Source organism: Chelonoidis abingdonii, chromosome 2 (genome assembly GCF_003597395.2).
Source record: "Chelonoidis abingdonii isolate Lonesome George chromosome 2, CheloAbing_2.0, whole genome shotgun sequence".
NCBI classification, from domain to species: domain Eukaryota; kingdom Metazoa; phylum Chordata; order Testudines; family Testudinidae; genus Chelonoidis; species Chelonoidis abingdonii.
The window spans coordinates 155,215,774-155,236,272 of record NC_133770.1 but is presented as its reverse complement, the minus strand read 5'-3'; the positions used below and the strand labels follow the sequence as shown (position 1 = coordinate 155,236,272).

The window sequence follows — 20,499 nt, the reverse complement described above, 5'->3', positions numbered from 1 at the left end:
GACCGCCTTAGCGGTGACTGCCGCTACCAGGGCCCCGGGCTGGAACGCAGAGGAGTGGGTGGGCCTGCGTTCCCCCTGCCACCCATAACCGGGTGGCAGAATTCCCCCTTCACCCAGAACCCCTGAGCTGTGCTACAGTTTGGTTGGTGCCCGCCCTGCCGAAGGGCCAGGGCTCCTAGACTTCGTTACCGCTCAGCCCTGCCCCAAAGGGCCAGAGCCTGAACTGTTTGGTGCCTCGCCCTGCCTAAGGGCCAGGGCCTTTGGACTTTGTTTGCTCAGCCCTGTGACCAGGAGCTGAGCCTGAACTGTTTGTTGCCCCGCCCTGCCTAAGGGCCAGGGCCCATAGACCTTATTTGCTTGACCCTCAAGTACAGGACCGGCGTGGAACCCGTCCCGCTGCCTAGAAGGAGGTGCCCTGGCTCCCCGCCGCACCTGAGGGGGACGAGGCCCGAACCGGCAGGCTTACACCCCTGTGCTTACGTTGGCAGAAGAGGGTCCCGACTGTCCTCCCCACCATTCTGTCCTCCACACCTACCTAGGGTAGGTGTGTAACTCCTGGGATGACTGTGATCAATCGGATTCAAGTGGCTGATCTCAATCTCTCCACGTACTTAGGTTGGGCCTTAAAGCAGTGCCGAGAATGGAGCATTTTAAAACGCAGCCTCTGCCTCGGGCACCCGCACAGCACAGCTTTGCCACGCAAGCAGTGATGTGCCCGAATTCGGCCTTCTGCACACGCCCAGAACAACTGAGGTGAAAGGCAGAGCTCTGGTTCCCATTCGGAACAGGTTTAAAAATATTTCCGTCAGCATGTGAGCACGGCCTGTCTCCTCCCGTGATGCATTAGCTCCTTCTTGGAGCTTTTGTACATTTTAAATGAGGCCATTCCATTATCTCCAGCCAGACTAAAAACCTGCCCCAGCTCGTGGCTCTTAACCTCGCTGGTAATTACCAGTTGCTACGGCGGCGGGCGCGTTCAGCCTGTCTCTCGATCTCTTATAGCCAGACAGCAGAGGCTGCTGACGTGAAATATATGTGAGGAACGCGAGCCAGCCATGGAGATCGTTACGACGGGAGGGGGATGGGCAGCCTACATTGCTCTTTCCTCACTGCTTACTGTGCGCTATGGGAGAGCCCATCCAAGCGAATGAGAGTCTTTCCACTGGCTGCAAAGGGCTTTGGATCAGGCCCTGTGTGCTTATGGTATCCATCAATGGTGCATGTCACCGAGGCATGCAGGAGGTGGGAATCAGGGCTTCCTCTGGTAAGGGACCCCTTCAAGGAACCCTAGAGAGACCCCCTCCATCCTAAATACCTCCATGTGGCTCAGGTGCCATATCCCATGGCTACTGCACCTTCAGCTCACGTGGTAGCAGCTTGGGCTAAGGTGTAATAAGTCTCAGGTTCTGTTCCTGCTCGTGACCCCCAAAGAACATCATTGCACTTGGCCTGATCTGCTGCCTCTTACCCTCCAGGTGTCCACGTAGTCCACATCCAACTGCAGAAGCAAACCCGTCCTCTTGAGGCATGAGCTCCCCGCTGATATTCTGCAGGGGAACAGACCAAGAGCCACTTTCTAGGGGGGAAGCATCCCATGTGCACCTCTGGAACTGCTGAGAGTACTGGCCTGACTTGCCAAGAATTAACGAGTGACGAGGCATCAAACATCCCAGCTGGCCCATCCATCCCCGGGGAACGCCCACCACCTCTGTCAGAGTTATTGCAATAGGAGGAAGTGCTAAAGAAAGGCAGGGGCACTGGATTTTTTTTAGCTGGATAATGCAGCATCAGCATGGTCTGCATGGGGCTTTTCTAGAGAGTGAATATCCCAGCCTTTTTGCTTGACTCTGCTCCCACTATTCCAGTCACGGGGAGGCAGTCCAGGCTCCTGAGTGCAAAGGAGAACGAGGCTGAGTCACGACTTGGATAGGAGACTCCACTGCTCTGGTATTGCTGAGTCAGTGCATAACCAATTCAGCAGTACAGGAGCGGCTCCAGGCACCAGCACGCCAAGCGCGTGCCTGGGGCGGCAAGCGACGGGGGGCGCTCTGCCGGTCACTGCAAGGACGGCAGGCAGGCTGCCTTTGGCGGCATGCCTGCGGAGGGTCCACTGGTGCTGCGGGTTCAGCGGACCTCCTGCAGGCGTGCCGCCGAATCCGTGGGAGCGGGGACCTCCTGCAGGCAAGCCGCTGAGGGCAGCCTGCCTGCCATGCTTGGAGCGGCAAAATACCTAGAGCTGCCCCTGCAGCAGTAAGTGTAATTACCCCAATAGAGTTTAGCCCTGGTGTTCTCACAAGTCCCCGTCCTCTTATCAAAATTGCCAAGAGATCCTCATTGTTCATGCCTGGTGAGGATGATTCTTCTATGTCCCATCCAGAAGACCCATCTACAGTAACACACTGCTCAACACCTGAATACCCTCTATTTTCCCTACAGTTCAACTGGATCCTCTCATTTTCTTCATTTCCTGGCCTAGATTATTTTGCTGTTAAATAGTTGCTGTGTGCCACCCCAGAGGTGGCAGCGTTCCAGCTGCCAGGGAAGCTATCCTTTATCTGTCTCCCATGAGTACCTTGTGACTACAGGAGCCAAGTTCTCTGTTGGTTTATGCCATCCAGCCATGAAAGTCAAGCAGTGGGGCCCAGTTATTGCATGTTTCTAAAGCCCTTGTAGCTACTTGGATGGAAGGTGCAGCAGAACCTTTATCTTATCACCATAATATCTGAGCACCTCATGCACCTGTGAGGCAGGACAGTGCTGTTAGTTCCATGTGACACAGGAAGAACTGAGGCCCAGGGTCTACCAAGTGACTCGCCCAAGTTCGCGTTGTAAGTCTGTAGTTAAACTGGAAGTTGAACCTAGTAATCCTGAGTCCCAGCTTTGCACGTTAGCCACTAGAACATGCTTCCTAGAAATGCAAAAGGAAACCAGACAACACACTCAGGGGCTATCGACCTGCCATGAAGGGACAACCCAGCCTTCCTTCTTTTGCCTCTTGACAATTAAAAATTCAGCAGAATTTTCAAATTGAGAAACGTGGAGGGGAGGGGAATTACTCCAGGTCACACAGCGGGTCAGTGTCAGACTTAGGGATAGAGCCCAGGTTTCTAGACTCCCAATCCACTGTCTGTTCTACGGGACCAGGCTGCGGGAATATAATGAGCTGTATTGATGGGGAACCGAGGCACAGAGAGAGGGAGGGTGTGATAGAGCCAGGAACCAAAGCCAGATCTCCTGAATCCCAAGCCAGTGGCTTCACCCCAGCACCATCCTTCCTCTCTAAGAGCAAAACTGACATCTCTTTCCCCAGCATTTTACTCTATACAAATGATGTGTTCCCCCCGGGCCTTAGAGCAACAAGTCAAATGTTGCTCTTCATTCCATGTCCCTGCTCCTATTGGTCTGCTCTTTTCAGCAAGAAACCAGGAGGAGGAACCAGCACCATGTGACCAATTAGCTCTCAGGTACACCCAGTTTGGGAATCTCTTCTATTTAGCATTCCATTGCCGCTTATTGTTGTAGGAACCTACCATGGGCCTTTGTTACTTGCATCATAAACAAAGTCTGAGATAATATTATAAATATAGCTTAGTCTTGAGAAAAGATGACTGAGGGGGGACCTGATACCAGTCTTGAAATATGTGAAGGGCGATTATAAAGAGGACTGTGATCAATTGTTCTCCATGTTCATTGGAGGTAGGACAAAAAGTAATGGGTTAAACTATCAGCAAAGAGGATTTAGGTTAGATATTAGGAAAACTTTTCTAACTCTAAGGGCAGATAAGCCCTGGAACAGGTTTCCAAGGGAGGTCATGGAATCCCCTTGCTGGAGGTTTTTAAGACCAGGTTGGACAAAACCTGTCAGGGACAGTCAAGGTTTACCTGGTCCTGCTTCAGTGCAAGGGACTGGACTTGATGACTTCTCAGGGTCCCTTCCAGCCTGACTTTTCTATGATTCTATAGTAGCTATTGGTGTGCTCCACAAAAGTGAAATGTAGATAGCACTAATTCTATTAACTATTGAATGGCATATAAGAACACGGAGCAGTACTGGGCAAAAAACTGAATTTGAATACTGTGGAAAATTCCAACAAGTTGAAATTTCTAGTAGGGTGAAAATTCTGAAAATTTCTATTTGGAAACATTGAAACTTTTCATTTTGCTAAGGTCAACATAATGCAGTCTGGAACACCACAAAAATATGCAAGTGGAAGTTAAATGAAATGAGACAGTCGAAACAATGTATTTTGACATTTTTCCATCGCAATTTCACCAAAATTGAGATGTTTCTGCAAAATGGTTTAGATTTCGACAAAATTGCATTTTCTAATGGAAACCTGTCCCATTGTCCATTTTTGATCATCTCTAGTAAGTTAGAAAGTTTAATAAAGTTGTTGTTCTGCACTGGGAGTGGCAGCTGTTTGACAATTGCATTTCAGTCCACAAGGCATACAGTACAGCCAACATCAAGCCTTCATGAGTCAGGCCTCCCAGAATCCATAAGATTGGCTTAAAAAGCCATAGGGTCTTATTTGCCTTCTGGCCTTTAGGGGGTCTCATTTTGCAGCTTCTGTGAATAACTGAGAGGGTTAGGAAATCATTTTTTATTAGTGGAGGCTGAAATTTTCACCGTATCATGAGTCCAGGAGGAAAGGCCATGAGGAAAAAAAAAACAAAACACCCAGTATCCCAAGTCTTGGGGTAACTTAGAAAGAATTGGCAATCCTGGGCTTCTGTTTGGAAGGAAAACGGGGCTCAGCTTGCTCACCGCATAAAACTCATCTCTCTTCAGCCTCCCTTCCCCGAGCTTCTTTTGAAAGGCTTCTCCGATCTTGGCCTCATTCTGGTAAAAATAAGCACAGTCGACGTGTCAATATCCAGCATCTAAAGCTACCTCCACGGCCTCCTGAACGGCCCCTGGGGGAGACTGCAAAGAAACCAATAGATGCATCACCGCTTGCTATCTAATCTTCCCCAGAGCCACGCTCCTGGGGCGAACGAGCTACGCTGATTTACACCAACTCAATAGCTTGGGACCTGTCAAGCCAAACCCAGGGCCATGCCTTGTCCACACTTGGGTAGGAGATACCCGCAGGGAACGGCTAGGTGCTGCAAACTCCACACGTGCTTGTCCTTCCAAGTCGGTGTTAAACCAAGGCCTTTCAGCTACGGTGCATAGTGGCACTCCAGCCTACATTTGGTTGTTAAAAGGGTCCCACGGCACCCCGGGCAAGAGAGCTTCAGCTGCAACTTTGCAGAGCCAAGCCTCATGGAATATTTTGTTGCCTTGGAGACTAAAAGGGCTTTGGGTACATACATAGACAGGGATAACAAGGTCATCTGCTGCCTGCACCGGTCCCTGGGGGCTCATACGCCAAAACTACCAACAGCCATAGGTTCAAAGGCACTTCAAACATTAGTTTCGACATGCTCTTGCCATTCATGGGTTTGCAATAAACATCCATGCACATCTAATAGGCTAAGAGTCTTTGCCTCTCTCTTTGCTACCAGCCCCAGCAAAGCCTTTGAGAATTACCATGTTCTCTCTTGAACAAAGAGTCTGATCCTATGTCCATTGAATTCAATGGGTTTCTTTCCACTAACTTCCTGGGCTGTTAACATCTGCCTGAGCATTAACTCAACCTTGTAAACAGGTTCATCTGCTCTGGGCCGTGGCATCCTGCTGACACTCAGCCGCACCCTGGCTGGGTGGGGAACAGAGCCCCTGAGAGTCCTCTCTGTACCAAGCCTGCTTTAATTAAAAAGTGTTTACCCAAGAATGGAGGCCGGCATGCCCCTGCCTGCAAAGAACACAGAGCCAAAGAACAAATGTGGTGTCCGACCCAAACCGATTAACCGGCACTTATGCACGGTTGTTCCTGCCTTGGAACAAAGGGAAAGCAGATGGGGAGAAGTGTAGACCCAGCAGAAGTTATGCCAAGAAGCAGGATCCCTGGGGTGGATTGAACACAGTTGCACCCACCCCTTGTAGCGCCAGGGCTCTCTTGGTCTTGAAAACAATCAGTGATTAATCTGTGCTCGATATCGGATGATCAGTACATGAGAGAGCCTGTAGTTGGGTGAGCTCCCTGCCTCCCTCTCCCATCTAGCCAAAACGTTGATAAAGTCCTCAGTCAAGCGACTCCTCCTCTCCCAGCTCCCACCCGCTCGCCAGCATCCTGCTGTGCATCTCCACTTCCAGATCCTCTTGCTTTCAAGGCTTTGCATGCACCCGCAGCTCTGTTCTTCCAATGTCCTGCTCTTCTCTCTAGCTGTCCTCTCCCATCTCCCAGACTCTCGCGTGCCAACGCTGGGCTTTAGATCTCAGTCCCTGGTTGGAAATTCGCCTCTTCTCATCCCAAAATACCGATTCAACAAGATCAGAGCTTGCGCCATGGGTGGCATGGTGTGTTGGCACAGATGACACCCGCCCTGTACCTCTCCCATGGGACTGACAGAGAACATCCCATATCCAAGGCTGCCAACCCAGCAGTCTTTCATCAGAATTCAATTCCCATCAAAGACCTCTTTGCTGGAAGAGGCAATTGTCTACCTTAATTTCCTTTCACATTCTTGGGTCTCCTGAGCGCAGCAGGCAGCAGATCCTGAGACAAGGCTGAAAAAGTGCTGGGGCACCCCATGAGTGTCCCATGTCCCAGGGAAGTTTATTAAAGGATTAAACCGACAATGATTATTTAATTGCACAACAAAGCAAACGGATCCCGATTGGGATCCTCAATGGGACGCCGCTTCCTTCCACCACAAATGGAAATCTGCCCTGGCACGGAGACATGAAAATCACCTCAGGGACCCAGGATCCTTTGTGAAAGTAAGGACCAGAGCTGGGGAGCAGCTACATCTATCCTGTGGCCCCAGTCGCCCAGTGGGCTACCAAAAGGACCGGTTTTGCTGGCCGCTTTCTACACTTCATATGCTGGCCAACATAGTTTCATGGATTAATCCTAATGGAACAACTCCCATTGACTTCAGTGGACTTTGGGTCAGCTGTTTGAAGTTTGTTGTGTTTTGTTTTAAATGCCTTTGGGATGAAATGGAGGTGTTTGCAAGAAAAACCCCACTGTTGTCAAATTTATTGAGCAACAAAAACAGCGGGATTAAAAAAAAATTCAAAAAACGTCAGTGAAAAACATTTGGTTGATTGGTTGATTTTAGCTTCTTCATAGAACATAACATCCAAATATTTGCCAACGGGTCTACTCTGGCAAAAAAGTTTCAGAACAAAAGCAGTGTGGGCCCAGTGGAATTGGTTCCCCCCCCCCCCCCCCCCAGTCCCTTCTCTCTTATTTTCTGCCTCTCATCCAACCCCAACCCCGTTTTTCCAGGCACCTTTTTTTGGTACAGCCTAACACTATCGCTGCAGAAGGGCCGCCCATTAAGACCTCATCAACACTTGAAAGTGAGACCAGTCAAACCATTTTGCTTGGTGCAATTTTGTTCCAAAATAGTCAGGCCAGACAAAGATGTGGCTTTGCCTTTTACCTTATTGTGGTTAAAACCACACAGAAAAGGAATAAGGTGCCCTGAGCTTTATCGGGGAATTGTATTACTTCAAAATTGTACCAGGATAGTTCAGATTGGCACAATTTTGTAGTATAGGCAAGTCCTGTTCGTGATTAGCCTGTAGGACTCACTGCTGAAGGATCTCATCAAACACTTGACACCATTCAGGGAAGAATTAGACACAAAGAGCATCTACAGTTGGACCAGCCAAGATTCAAGTTAAGAGACTTATTCAGCCTCATGCCTCAGGGAAGAGCAGAAGATCCACCAGCTCGCGGAAAGACATATTGATGTTCAACGTCAAAAATGCTCAGGTGCTCTGAAAAGTGACCGAAATGGCACCAGGAGCTGCCAGGTTTATTGGCTTGCAGTGATTTTAGCTCAAATCAGTTCACAGTTTGTAAGTAAGGTCTGACCAGAGCCGGGGGTGTCATTAACAATAAGAGAGGAGGAAGGCAGGCACAGGTGCAAAAGACAAGACTTTATCAAACATGCCTAAGAGGCCACTGTTACATGCCGAAGCTCCGGTGTTTATGCACCAGCAGCCGAACCCCAGCTTGCATTGCTAAGCCCCTGGCGCCTTCCCAAACCAGATCCCTCCGGAAACCTGACCCTCTTTCTCGAGTTCCACTCATCACACGACAGATTTAGTGCTTCCCTTATATTCAGCCTTCTTTGCCCCCTGTGCAGGTTACAGTTGCATCAAAGCTTGCTCTAAATTGCACACTGCCTGCCCACACTCCATTTGAGTCACTTTGGCTGTCAGGACTGCCAGAGTTGTAGGAACACCTTGGCCATCTCCCAGTTGTACTTTGCAGTAAATGCTGATTTTTTTTTACAGCTTTGATTGAACCCAATGAGAACAAACAGAGGACAGCGCTTCTCAGCACTGGCAAGCCAGCACCTTACATTGGAAGTTGCAGGATAAATGCATAACACCTTTCTCTTTCTTAGGAACACTGAAGTCAATGGGAGTTCAGTGGGTCTAGAATGTGGTCCTCGAGTATCAGCCTCGTGTAAATTGACTGCCAGTGAACTAAAAAATGTGGAGGATGTTAATGATCTTTGATCTATAGACAATCACAGCCCTGGTTAGAGCCAAAGCGTGTGCTAAGGAGGCTCAGTAGATGGAGCAATTAAGCCCCTTTATGTCATGAGATACATGGCAACACTAGAAGCCACCACCCAAGTCAATGGCAAGATCAGAAGCTGAACCATGTGGGCTTCCCTGATTGCAAACATAGAGGCTAGGCCTAAGCAATTGTTTGGTAAGGGTGTGGGTGGGTGGGTGTGTAGAAAGCAAGCAGACACCGAGAGAAGCAGTTGTCTGGGGAAGCAGAGAGAGAGAGAGCTCCTTGTGGCCTGGAACTGCTGAAGAGGTAGGCTTGGAAACTGAAAGCCAGGAAACTGCTTGCTGTTTGTTTCTATTGTGTTCAGGGAAACAAGCAGACTGTGTGTGTGCCTTCTTTGTAAACAAAACAGGATCCAACAACCTAATACCTATCGTCAGTTTCTTTTCCTAACTGAAAGAGACTTGCTGGACTCTGAAAATTGCCTCACGGCGGGGACCAAGGGGGCAATGGTACTTAACATGTTTGTAAAGGCGAGTATGGACACTCCCACACATCTAATCAAGGCTCTGCATGTTTGTGGCTTACTTGGCGGTTTTTCTCAATGCAAGAAGAGATGCATTTACGCAGAGATCGCTACTTCAATGTAAATTCCAAGTAGAGACAAGGCACAGGGCTTTATTTTTTTACCCCAATGTAGTAAACTCCTAATGGATGAAGGGTGGGGAACAGGGCTGACCCCAACTAGCTACATGGAGATAAAAGCTACTACTGCCTTGTCTCCGTAGGATTGCTTCAAGAGCGCTATCTCGAGGGATCAGCTGACGGTAAACTACAACCATGTGCCACCCGCATCAAGTGTGAGGGGAACATCCTGACTAGTATTTACAAATGCGTTCTGTACCTCGAACGAGTCAGTGACCTTAGCTGAAAAAGCCTAGCAAAGATGTGACTGAGAATGGCAGTGTCTGTAGCCCAAGGAATTAGTAACGGGTTATAAATAAATAAGATTGCATTGCCCAGATTCTGAACTGCCCCTTGGAAAAGACCCAGAAATACCCAACTGCAGTCCAGAATGCTGCTGCCTTCCCTGCCTGGTAATACAACGGTGGATCCTCATCAAACCTCTAGCATATCTGTGGAGAAGGGACAGCTCTAGCCGCTGGGCTGTGAGAGAGCCTGCGTTGCCAGAGCTGACATGAGTCTGCTGTCTGAAAAGACAGTGAGATGCCACGCAGGGTTTAAACTCTATTTGAACTCCAGCAATAGCACTGAAATTCAGTTTGTGCCAGTCTCTAATGCCCCTTGGTCATTAGGCCCTTGGGCTTCTGGGTTTGTGTTCACTCTTGTTTTGGCAGCTTTGATTTTAAACACACAAAGGGAGAGGACTGGAGGAAACAGGCTAAGATTACATTGAATCAAAGGCTGATGTGTTCATGTTGGCTCGGTCGGAGTTGGGACGCAAAACTCAGCATGGTCTGGATGCGGGGTTCTGCTTTCAACCTGTCTCTGTGCTAAGCTTCAGCTTCATTCAAACCAGAGTCCCCTGCCTGACAAATCAGTTGCTTTCTATTCAAGCCACCTTGGTTTAGATTTAGTCTAGAGGCCTCATCCAGAAAGGGGCCACGTGCCCCTTGGAACATACTCTGCACCCTCAACTCACTGCGAGGACGCTGCTGTGGAATCAGCATGCTGCAGGCTCAGGCCTTGATCCCAGCTTGTGCGGAGCACCCGCAAGCCTCACCAACTTCAATGGAGTCAAGAGCACGTGGGGCTAGATTCACAGTAGGCCTAGGGCATTGCAATGCTGAGCTTTGCAGTAGCGAATTGCTAGGTGCCAGGGCTCCTCACGCATCGCACCTTATCCAAGGTTCTCAGAAGCTAACGTGCTGAGCAGGGAGCAGCCTATGTAAGTTCGGCGTGAAATGCAGAGGAAAACGAGAGGCCCCAGATCCACAAAGCGAGCCGGGTGCCTAATTTCCATTGGTCTGGGTCTCAGACACTTGAATGACAGGCCAGAGGGCGGGGTCTCTCTCCACTCTGGATCCTCAGTTATAAACCCTCTCTGGGAGTTAAATGCCTAAACCAGCTGCGCCCTTTCTCAGGAAAAAACAGAGAGAAAAGCTCCCCCAGCCCCGCCACACACACGCATCCACACCACAGGGTGCTCACGGGTTAGGCAGGAAAGTCAGGTTAAAGCCCTCGCTCCAGATCTGGCAGAGCAGGGCTTCAAACCTGGGTCTCCTACACCCTCAGTGAGTGCCCCAGCCACTGGGTTACTGGATACTGATCGACACAGACACACACCTCGGCCTAACTGGCTTGTGTGTGGGTTTGGTGTGCTTGGAGCAGATCTACCGGATCAAGCCCTGCAGGCAAGATAGGCTGAGGAACTCCTAACTGGAGAATCCCACTGGGGTTTAGACATGAGCGTGGGCTCCGAGCAGCTTTTTAGCCCTGGAGTGGCATCAGGATTTAGCTGCCTTTGCAAATGCCACTGGCAGAAATGTAGGCACCTCCAGGGTTAGGAGGCAGCTGAGCCGTGATTTTGTGAAGGTCTGTGGTGCCGAACTGTTGGCCTTTGGCACCTAAAGAGACACTCAGGCACTTAAGCCCTTTTGTGAAACCAGCCCTGCACTGAAGAGCTCAAGCATCTTGCCGGCTTGCACCCTAGAGGAGTGTTACCCATCCCCGATCTCTCGAAGGAGCTGCTCATGCATTGGCTCTTGGGGGGGGAAACACATGGCTGAACAGAAGCCCCAAGGGAGGTATTTGCCACTCTCAATATTTCTCAAAATTTCAGTAAAGAAGGGGGAGCACCCCATGTCCCTTCGTCTGGGGCAGCCACTGGTAATTCAAATACTGTGTGCCGCCAGAGAGCCGTGACTCAGATCCAACTGGCTGGGCTAATGCTTAAACATGGAGAATCCCTAATGACTGACAAGACAGAAGTCAGCCAAAGCTGAGAAGTAAACTCACCAAGATGCAACTTGCTACAGGGAGAGAGGGGAGGAAATCCAAGTGAGGCGGGGACAGCGGCATTTACTCATTAGCTTTGTTGCTTTTCCTTGTGCCAGCCTCCCAGTCCTGGAAGGGGCTGGACACAGACCCCGCAATCACAGTGCAGATGCGCCTTCTTTGAGCTGATCTTCAAGGGTGTAATTTTGTTACTACTGTCCCTACACTCAGTGGAACAAGCTGCAGGCGATTTCAGTGCTGCACATGAAGGAACTCAAATATGGAGTTAATTCTAACAGGGCACATTTTGTACCACTGACAGATTAGATGTCTTTGTGTGGGAGTATGTTAAGCAGGGCCGGCTCTACCACTTTTGCCGCCCCAAACAAAAAAAAAGGCGCTTGGACAGCTGCCCGAAATTCTGAAGCAAAAAAAAAAAAAAAAAAGTCGCCCCTTAGCATGTGCTACCCCAGGCACACGCCTCCTCCGCTGGTGCCTGGAGCCAGCCCTGACGTTAAGGATGCATAGGAAGCTTTCTATAGAATGAAGTCAGTGGGTCATCTACAGCATCTACATTAATCATTTCATGCTTGGAATTTGATTTTGACCCTGTGTGATTTCCATGGCTATCTAAGTCAGGTACTTATCTGATCCCCACCACTGTAGGGTGTGGGCACCTCCCAACTTTTCATATTTTTAGCCTCACAAGCCCCCCGCGAGGCAGGGCAGTGCTATTACTCCCACTGTACAGATGGGGGAAACTGAGGCAGAGAGGCTAAGCCAACTTGCCCAGGTTCTCACAGGATGTTGGCAGCAGAGCAGGAATTGGACCTAGGTCTGCCACAGCCTATGCTAACCACTGCCCCTCCTCTTTGTCAATATAGTGAATCAGATTTCCAGCTAAGCGTATTAAGGGCCAAATACCAAAGTGGTGCCAAGAAATGACCCCAAGCCACACAGTCTGGATCGGTCTCCAAAACTTATGGATGGTGGATTTGGGATTTTAGTGTGAGCCAAGAGCTAGTGGGAAAATGCAAAGTCTGAGACAAGATAGAACAATGGGCTAATATGTGGATTGTCCCACATATCCAAAACCAGCCATTTTGCCTCTAGGACCTGAGCTTCTGCTCTATTAACTAGAGCAATTTGGGAATTGGATCCCATCCCCAGTGAACGTTTGGATTTTTACTCAGAAAAATAAAACATCTCCCAAAGTCTTTGTTTAATCCTGAGTTTCAGTTCATTTGCAAATTTGACACCATCAGCTCAGGATTAAACAAAGACTGTGAATGGCTTGCCAACTACAAAACCAGTTTCTCCTCCCTTGGTGTTCACACCTCAACTGCTAGAAGAGGGCCTCACCCTCCCTGATTGAACTAACTTCATTATCTCCAGACTGATTCTTGCTTGCATATTTATACCTGCCTCTGGAAATTTCCATTACTTGCGTCTGATGAAGTGGGTATTCACCCATGAAAGCTCATGCTCCAATACATCTGTTAGTCTATAAGGTGCCAGAGGACTCTGTCACTTTTTACAGATCCAGACTAACACAGCTACCCTTCGGATACTTAACCCCTTATAGTTGAAGAAACTTTTCCCAGCCTGATCCTCCACAGTGCTGACTTCCTGAGTCTTCAGGAAGCAATATTTCTAAAGTTGTAGTTTCAAGAGGTATGGATGCCCCATTCAGCTCAATTGTGGGTTAACTCTGAAGCCTACTGATCAACTAAAATGCCAATTTGCTCCTTATTTCAGCGCTGTCCATTTCAGCAGATGCCTCCAGCTATTTTGAGAGGTGGTGTTTCAGCGGCACCATTTTCTCCTTCCCCTTCCAACTAATGCTAACAGTGTTCTTTCGGTAGGTGCTCCACAAGAGATTTCAATGAGAAGTCCGTTTAGCTCGTTGGAAGACAATTGTGTCTTAGAGCAATGCTGGGTTTGCGGTGCGAACTCTCACGGGCACCGTGGTCAGAAATTTAAATGGATTGAGCTACAGGAGACCATGTGAACCTGAATTATTTTCATGTAATTAACTTCTTTTAAAAAAAAATCCAGTGCACCCTGAAAATCTCCAGTTAAGCAGACGGTCTTATCTTGCCTGTGTGACAAAGAGACGGTCACACAGCACCCACTGCTTGCTACCCAGCGTGGTGCCAGACAAGCCAGGCACCGATTGAACACCTAGTGTTCCAACATGAACAGCAGGGGAAAAAGGACTTTGGGTTCCCTTGTTAGATATAATATTTTGTATCATAAGAACCTTGTTTGGCCAGAGATCTCCAGCAGCTTTACAGGCATTTGATATTCAGCTGTTTGCTGTTATTTAATAGCTAGTGGGCAAGTAGAATGATTTGTCTTGCGGCAGCACTTCGAGTCCCTAACCAAGATCAGCGCCCCACTGTGCTAGGCACTGTACGGACATCATAAAAATACGTTCCCCGCCCCAAACAGGAAGGAGAAAGTTTAAGTGATTAGCCCAAGATCTGGTCTGCACGAGGGTTATTTTCCAAGAGTGCTGGGCATGCAACAGCTGCTGATTTGGCCAATGCACGGGGAATGGAGTGAGCTGAAAAGCATCAACTGGTACAGTCAGAGCTGAAGAGCCAGATTTGCTAGCTGCAGGCCTAACCGCTTTCTATGCTGTGTAGACTGAGCAGAAAGATGGACCCACCTGGCAAACGTTCACCAGCTGGTTCCAGTGAGAGCCCAGGGTCTGACTTTAAGGCGAGCTCAGCAAACAGCAGCCCCCGTTTCCTCTCTCCATCTACGCACTTAAAGGAGAATGGGGCTCTTAGGAAAATCGGGCCCCCTACTAGAATGGACCCACCAGCCTTTTAAGCACCACAACAATTAGACCTCCTCTGAGCAGAGCTAGATGTCCATAAGTGCCTCTTAAAGGCACAAACCTGCTTTAATGGGAATGGTTCCCAGGCTCTCCCCTGCTCCCACAACAAACTCTCCCTGCAATATTGACTTGCCCACCCTGTGTGCACTGCATCTTGTATGTTAGAGAGAGCCACCCAGGGATCTGCCATCACATTTTTTCTGACCAAAATAATAATCATAATAAAAATCAGTGTTCACAGAAAATCTAGTTTTTTGTAAAATATATTTTTTTTCTAGTGCAACCCCAGAAAATATTTAAGGGACATTAACAGCATTTGTTGGGGGGGGGGGGCGGGAAGGGGGAACTTCCTGGCCAGCTTTAATATTAAAGCACGCGATGTTAGATCCAGAGCTGCAGACTTTGGCAGCACAACCATTAATGTGGAGGAGAATTGACCAAGTAAAGATGGCCAGCTCAGGCCATTCCCTCCCTGACTGTACATATATGCCATGTAGGCGGGTTAACCTGGGAACGAGAACTGTCAACTGTTTTCCTTTGCTTTTGTCTGTCTGAGTCTGACCTACTTGGAGGCCATTTTGCATCACACTGGCAGGGTAAGGCAGCCTGGTGGTGGCAGTGAATATTGACACTGAATTCCCAGCCCCTTGGTATGGCCAGAGTTACACAAAGTGGCCTGTAAGACACTGCCTTCCTCACCAAGCTTGGGAATCGCCAGCCCCACCCAGAATCTCTTGCCAGACAAAGTGTTATTCTCCGCACCTAAGCCAAACACACACAAACAGTTCCTCAGCCCACCCTGGGCTACAGCTCCCAGGAGAATTCTCCCATTGACTCTCTCTGTCCCAGCATCAGGGCCTATTGCTGGATACTTCCTTGCCCTTTTCATTGAGCACCATCTCCCATGGCTCTCTCCCTGCAGGACCTTTCTGCCCCATAGTTACCTCTCTCCCTTCCTTAGGGACAGTCTGGCTCTTTTATATAGTCCCAGCTGCTGCCCCACCCTCTTAATTGGGAGCCCTTGTTCTAACACAGATGTGCTGGACCTGCCTCGTTTAAAGGGGCTCGCTACCCTGTGACATGGCTTTAGTGTTTAGAGGCCTTTAGGGGTTTCGATTTTTAAGCTTCCTGTTGCTTTCATACAGATTTCCACCCTCGCTCTATGCACACTCAAGTGATCAGTCTCAGGAATTAAAGAACAATTAGAAAAGCATAAATGGAGGATTTAAAAAATAAAAATTAAAAAAACCCACAAAAAACCAACAATCACTCTATTTAATCCAGCCACCTGTGGGGCCCGGGCTGTTCTTAACTGCTTAGAAAACTTGCTACGGATGTATTTCCACAGCGCTTTTCTCCCTTCGGCTTTCAGTTGCTCACCAGAGCATCAGATACACCTCACCAGAAACTCCACTGTGCCCCAAGTGCGGAACATTCCAATGAGATTAACTTTGGGTGGGCGCCTAGTTCCCTGGGAGCCAGGACTCTACCGATGTTTTCTTAGTCTGGAAAGAAAATGAGAGCAGAGAATTGCTGCTATGGAGCTTACCTGCCAGGTCCCTAGGCCAAGTAAAGGCATGCTTCCCCCAGAGGGCAGCGTTACCGCCTTCGAACTCATCACGACGCTTTCAATATTTCAATCTCAGTGCTCCAGTCTCTCACACGGAGGCACCCTTTCAGGCACTGGAGTTTTTATGCATTGGCTAACTCAGCCTAGACATGCCCACAGGTCAAGGAATAAAATGATGATGCCTTTCATTGGTTATCTTAGCAGCCAATGGGAAAGCTTAAGGATATTTTGTGGCCTTGAGAGTCCTGGAATGAAAGTCTTTATAGGAGCAGCTAAGTAAACAAAATTCTGTCCTGCAAAAAATAAACCTCCTCCAGAAGCATCCGACCAAGGAGATTACCTGACAAGAAGAAATGCTAACAGTTGGTAGGAGAGGAAGGGGAGAGTCACCTAAACCCGTTGGACATGCCTACTGCTGAAGGTTCTGAACCTAGAGACAGTAGGGGAATTTTCTGAGAAGACGCCTTTCAGTTGAAGAATACCAAGTCATCAAAAATCTAAATGTCTTGCAAGACAAGGTCAGTTTCCATGATTTTCCCATTTTGAAATGGTCCAGCTGTCCCCTTTTGACATTTTTGAAATGAAAAGTTTGTTGCTTTTTGGTTCAAAATGACTTTTTTGTTTAGAAATCTAATTCATTTGGAGTAAAAGAAGTTTTAAAAATACCGTAACCAGTCAGAAACAAATACCAAACACTTCCAAAGTTAAACAAAATGTTTCAATAGGTCTGAGTCATTTATTTCACGTTTATTTTTGGCTCATGAAAATTTTAGAAACAAGTTATTTATTAATGCAGCCTGGTCAATGTGAGCTAGGTAGCCCTCAACATGGTAGCTGCTCTCTTACTTTCTGGGCCCAAGTCTTCTCTCAGATCACTTTTAAGCCAGCATAACACCAGTGGAATTATTCCTGACATGCACAGGGCCCAAGCGAGGGGCAAATCTGCCCCTACTGGAGATTGGCTGAGGCCAGGGCTGGTGCAAGGATATTTTGCACCCTAGGTGAAACTTCCACCTTGCGCCCCCCATCCCCACTCCTCCCCCCCAGAGCATCACTTATTATAAACTTTCAAAAAATGAATACTGCATAATGTGGCATTGTTCATTAGAATTAATACACGTTCGGCTTGAAAATTTATTAATTTCATTATTTAGTCTACATATTTAATAAAAATAAATAAATAACCTGACAGGGCGTGGGGCGGGCGGGCTGGCTGGCTTGCTTGCTTCCTTCAGGCACGGGGTGCGCCAGGGGCTGGCTGGAGACAGGGGAGCGTGGGACTGGCTGGCTTCTGGCAGGGGGTGCGGCAGGGGCTGGCTGGAGACAGGGGAGCAGGGGGCTGGCTGCGGGCAGGAAGGTGCAGCAGGGGTTGGCTGGAAACAAGGGGGTGTGGGGCTGGCTGAAGACGGGATGTGGGGCTAGCTGGCTTCGGGCAGGGCAGTGCAGCAGGGTTTATAATATATGGAGATATTCCTATCTCATAGAACTGGAAGGTCATCAAGTCCAGCCCCCTGCCTTCACTAGCAGGACCAAGTACTGTTTTTGCCCCAGATCCCCAAGTGGTCCCTTCAAGGATTGCGGTCACAACCCTCGGGTTATCAGACCAATGCTCAAACCACTGAGCTATCCCACCACCCTGGCTAGAGATGGGGTATGGGGCTGGCTGTGGGTAGGGCAGGGGGTGCTTCAGGGGCTGGTTGCAGGCAGGGTGGCGGGTACCAGGGCTGTCCCTAGATATTCTGGGACCCGACGCCGCTGCCCCATGGGAGGTGCGGGGGGGCCCCAGGCAGCGGGGGCAGGGCTGGCTTGGGGGTCAGGGGGAAAAACTCCCAGCACTCCCTGGCAGGGCGGCTGGGCCCAGCTCTCTGAACTTCCCCCCACCAGTGAGTGCAGGCCCGGCCCTGCTGCAGAGCTCAAGGGAGTAGGGGCGGGGCAGGGGCCCTGTGGCAGAGCCAGACAGCGCAGCACCCCTGGTGGCCGGAGGAGGAATGACATCACTTCCTGACCAGCCAGAGCTGATCAAAGCCGCAGCACCCCCTTACACAAGGGCAGGAAGCAGGTTACACATTTAGCCGGCGCTGGGGGAGCATCCCAGACATTTTGGGCATCGCTTTTTGGTGCCCTAGGCAGCTGCCTAGTTTGCCTAGTGGTTGTACTGGCCCTGCCTGAGGCCCTGGAGGTTTTTCACCTTCCTCTGCAGCGTGGAGCACGGGTCACTTGCTGGAAGACTCTGCACCGTGAAGTCTTTAAACCATGATTTAAGGACTTCAGTGGCTCAGACATAGGTTAGGGGTTTGATACAAGAGTGGCTGGCTGAGATTCTGTGGCCTGCGTTATGCAGGAGGTCGGACTAGATGATCATAATGGTCCCTTCTGACTTTAAAGTCTATGATTCAGTAACGATAAGACTGACCCACAGGAAAGTAAAAAGTGAAGTGACTCTCCCAAGGTTACACAGCAAATCAGTGGCAGAGTCAGAAACAGAACATGGCTGGCCTCTTAGAGAAAGGACATCAGTCTGGGACTTGGAGCCTGGGATTCAATTCGCTGCTCTGCTACACCTCCTAGGCATCCTTGGGCACATCGCTAAGGTCCAGCTTATTAAAGGCTTTTAGGTCTTGTGCCATTCTGCATTGCAACACCCAGCCGACTTAGGTTCCTAAGTCTCATTTTTAAAAGTGACTCAGGCAGCTATCTCCAAAGTTGCAGCAGGCCCACATTCACTTTCAGCTTGCCCGAGGCACGTCTGAAAACGGAGACGTGGGCGCTGCAATGCTGAATGGTGAGGGACAATCGAGGTTCATATCCCTGCCTTTCTATTGTCCCACGTAACCCTCGTAGGCACGTTAGCCACCAGACAATAGCATCTGTCTTAGTGTCTCCTGGTGAAGCTGTTCCACACTGTATAAATATTTATATATTCACTGGGCCAAAAGTGGGGAGAGAGAGAGAGATACACACACATTGATTCTGTGTCCCAATGGTCAGAGCACTCTGTGCAGATGCAGGAAACACAAGCTCAAGTCTATGGTCTGAATCAGGCAGAACAGAACCTGGAGGACCCATATTTCCAGGTGTGTGCCCTCACCCCACGGCTGTTCTGGAGTCGATAGCTCTCAAAATTCCATCCTGGACCTGAGAAACCATTTTCCCATGGCAGTTCCACAAGCTCTAGTATGTGCCTACAATGAGTTTTTGTTTCAACACACTGGGAATTGTTTGATGGAAAATGCCAGCCAGCTCGACTCCTCATCCAGTGCTGCATTCATAGCAGAGTTGGTTGAAATGTTCGTGATGGAAAGTGGCTTTTTGGTCAAGTTAGAAATTTTGGCAGGAAGGATTTTTGATGGGGGTGGGGTCAACCAACCCCCAGTCCCCCAAAAAGCAACCCACTACTTCCCAACCAGCTGTAATTTCCAGCCTGACACACAAAACTGAAAAGAAAAAACCAAAAAGCAAGCTATTATTTACTCCTCTAATGTAGCAATTAGTATAGATGCATATTTAAGCCTGCAATGGAAGTCAGATTAGAATGTCGTGGTGGAACTCCTGATGAAAGCTAATTACCCTGCGTGCTCAGCCCCTGATTGCTGGCATTAAATGCCTCAGATGTTTCCGTTTGTTTGCTTTTTAAATCCCACAAGTAATTAGACCCCTGTTATAGATTAATCACTTGTCAAATTGAATTTATTCAACTAAAACCATGTTTTGAGTTATATTTGTATGTACAGTCAGGTAATGGTCTGGTGTTCCACTTCAGACCAAGAAGCTGCATGTGCAAGACCTACCAAGTCAGTCCGAAAGAACTAAAGCTGAATGTTCCTCTGTGCAAGGGATTTTGTGACCACAGATAGATATATTAGGCTTGGGGCCATAAAGAGAAGGAATGACAAGGGTTTAGGAAGGTCAAATATGTGAAGGCAGCGTTAGGCCAGACTAGGAATTTGGAGCAAGTGACATAAGAACAGCCATACTGAGTCAGACCAAAGGTCCATGTAGCCCAGTGTCTGGTCTTTGAACAGTGGCCAATGTCAGGTTACCAGACAGCAAGTGTGAAAAATCAGGACAGAGGGTGGGGGGCGGGGGTAATAGGAGCCTATATAAGAAAAAGCCCCAAATATCGAGACCGTCCCTATAAAATCAGGACATCTGATAACCCTACTGCCAGGTGACCCAGAGGGAATGAACAGAACAGGTCATCATCAAGGATCCATCCTCTGTCACCCATTCCCAGCTTCTGGCAAACAGAGGCTGGGGACACCATCCCTGCCCATCCTGGCTAATAGCCATTGGTGGACCTGTCCTCCATGAACTTCTCTAGTCCTTTTTTGAACGCTGTTACAGTCTTGGCCTTCACAACATCCTCTGGCAAAGAGTTCCACAGCCTAATGAAAGATCTTGTGCATAATTCTTTTATTTAAACTAGCAGTTCTCAAACTGTGGATCAGGACCCTAACGTCCTCTCTGTTTATATGAAGGTAAGAGAGGAGAACTAGGTTCCAAGTCCTTTTCATCACCACAAGCTGAAGAGA

The 20,499-nt window shown here is 48.8% G+C and overlaps 1 pseudogene; it reads right to left on the bottom strand.

Moving 5' to 3' along the window:
- LOC116819509 (aldo-keto reductase family 1 member B1-like) overlaps nt 1-16,015 on the bottom strand; it is a 23,241-nt pseudogene extending 7,226 nt beyond the window's left edge.
- Nucleotides 16,016-20,499: the final 4,484 nt, after the last annotated feature.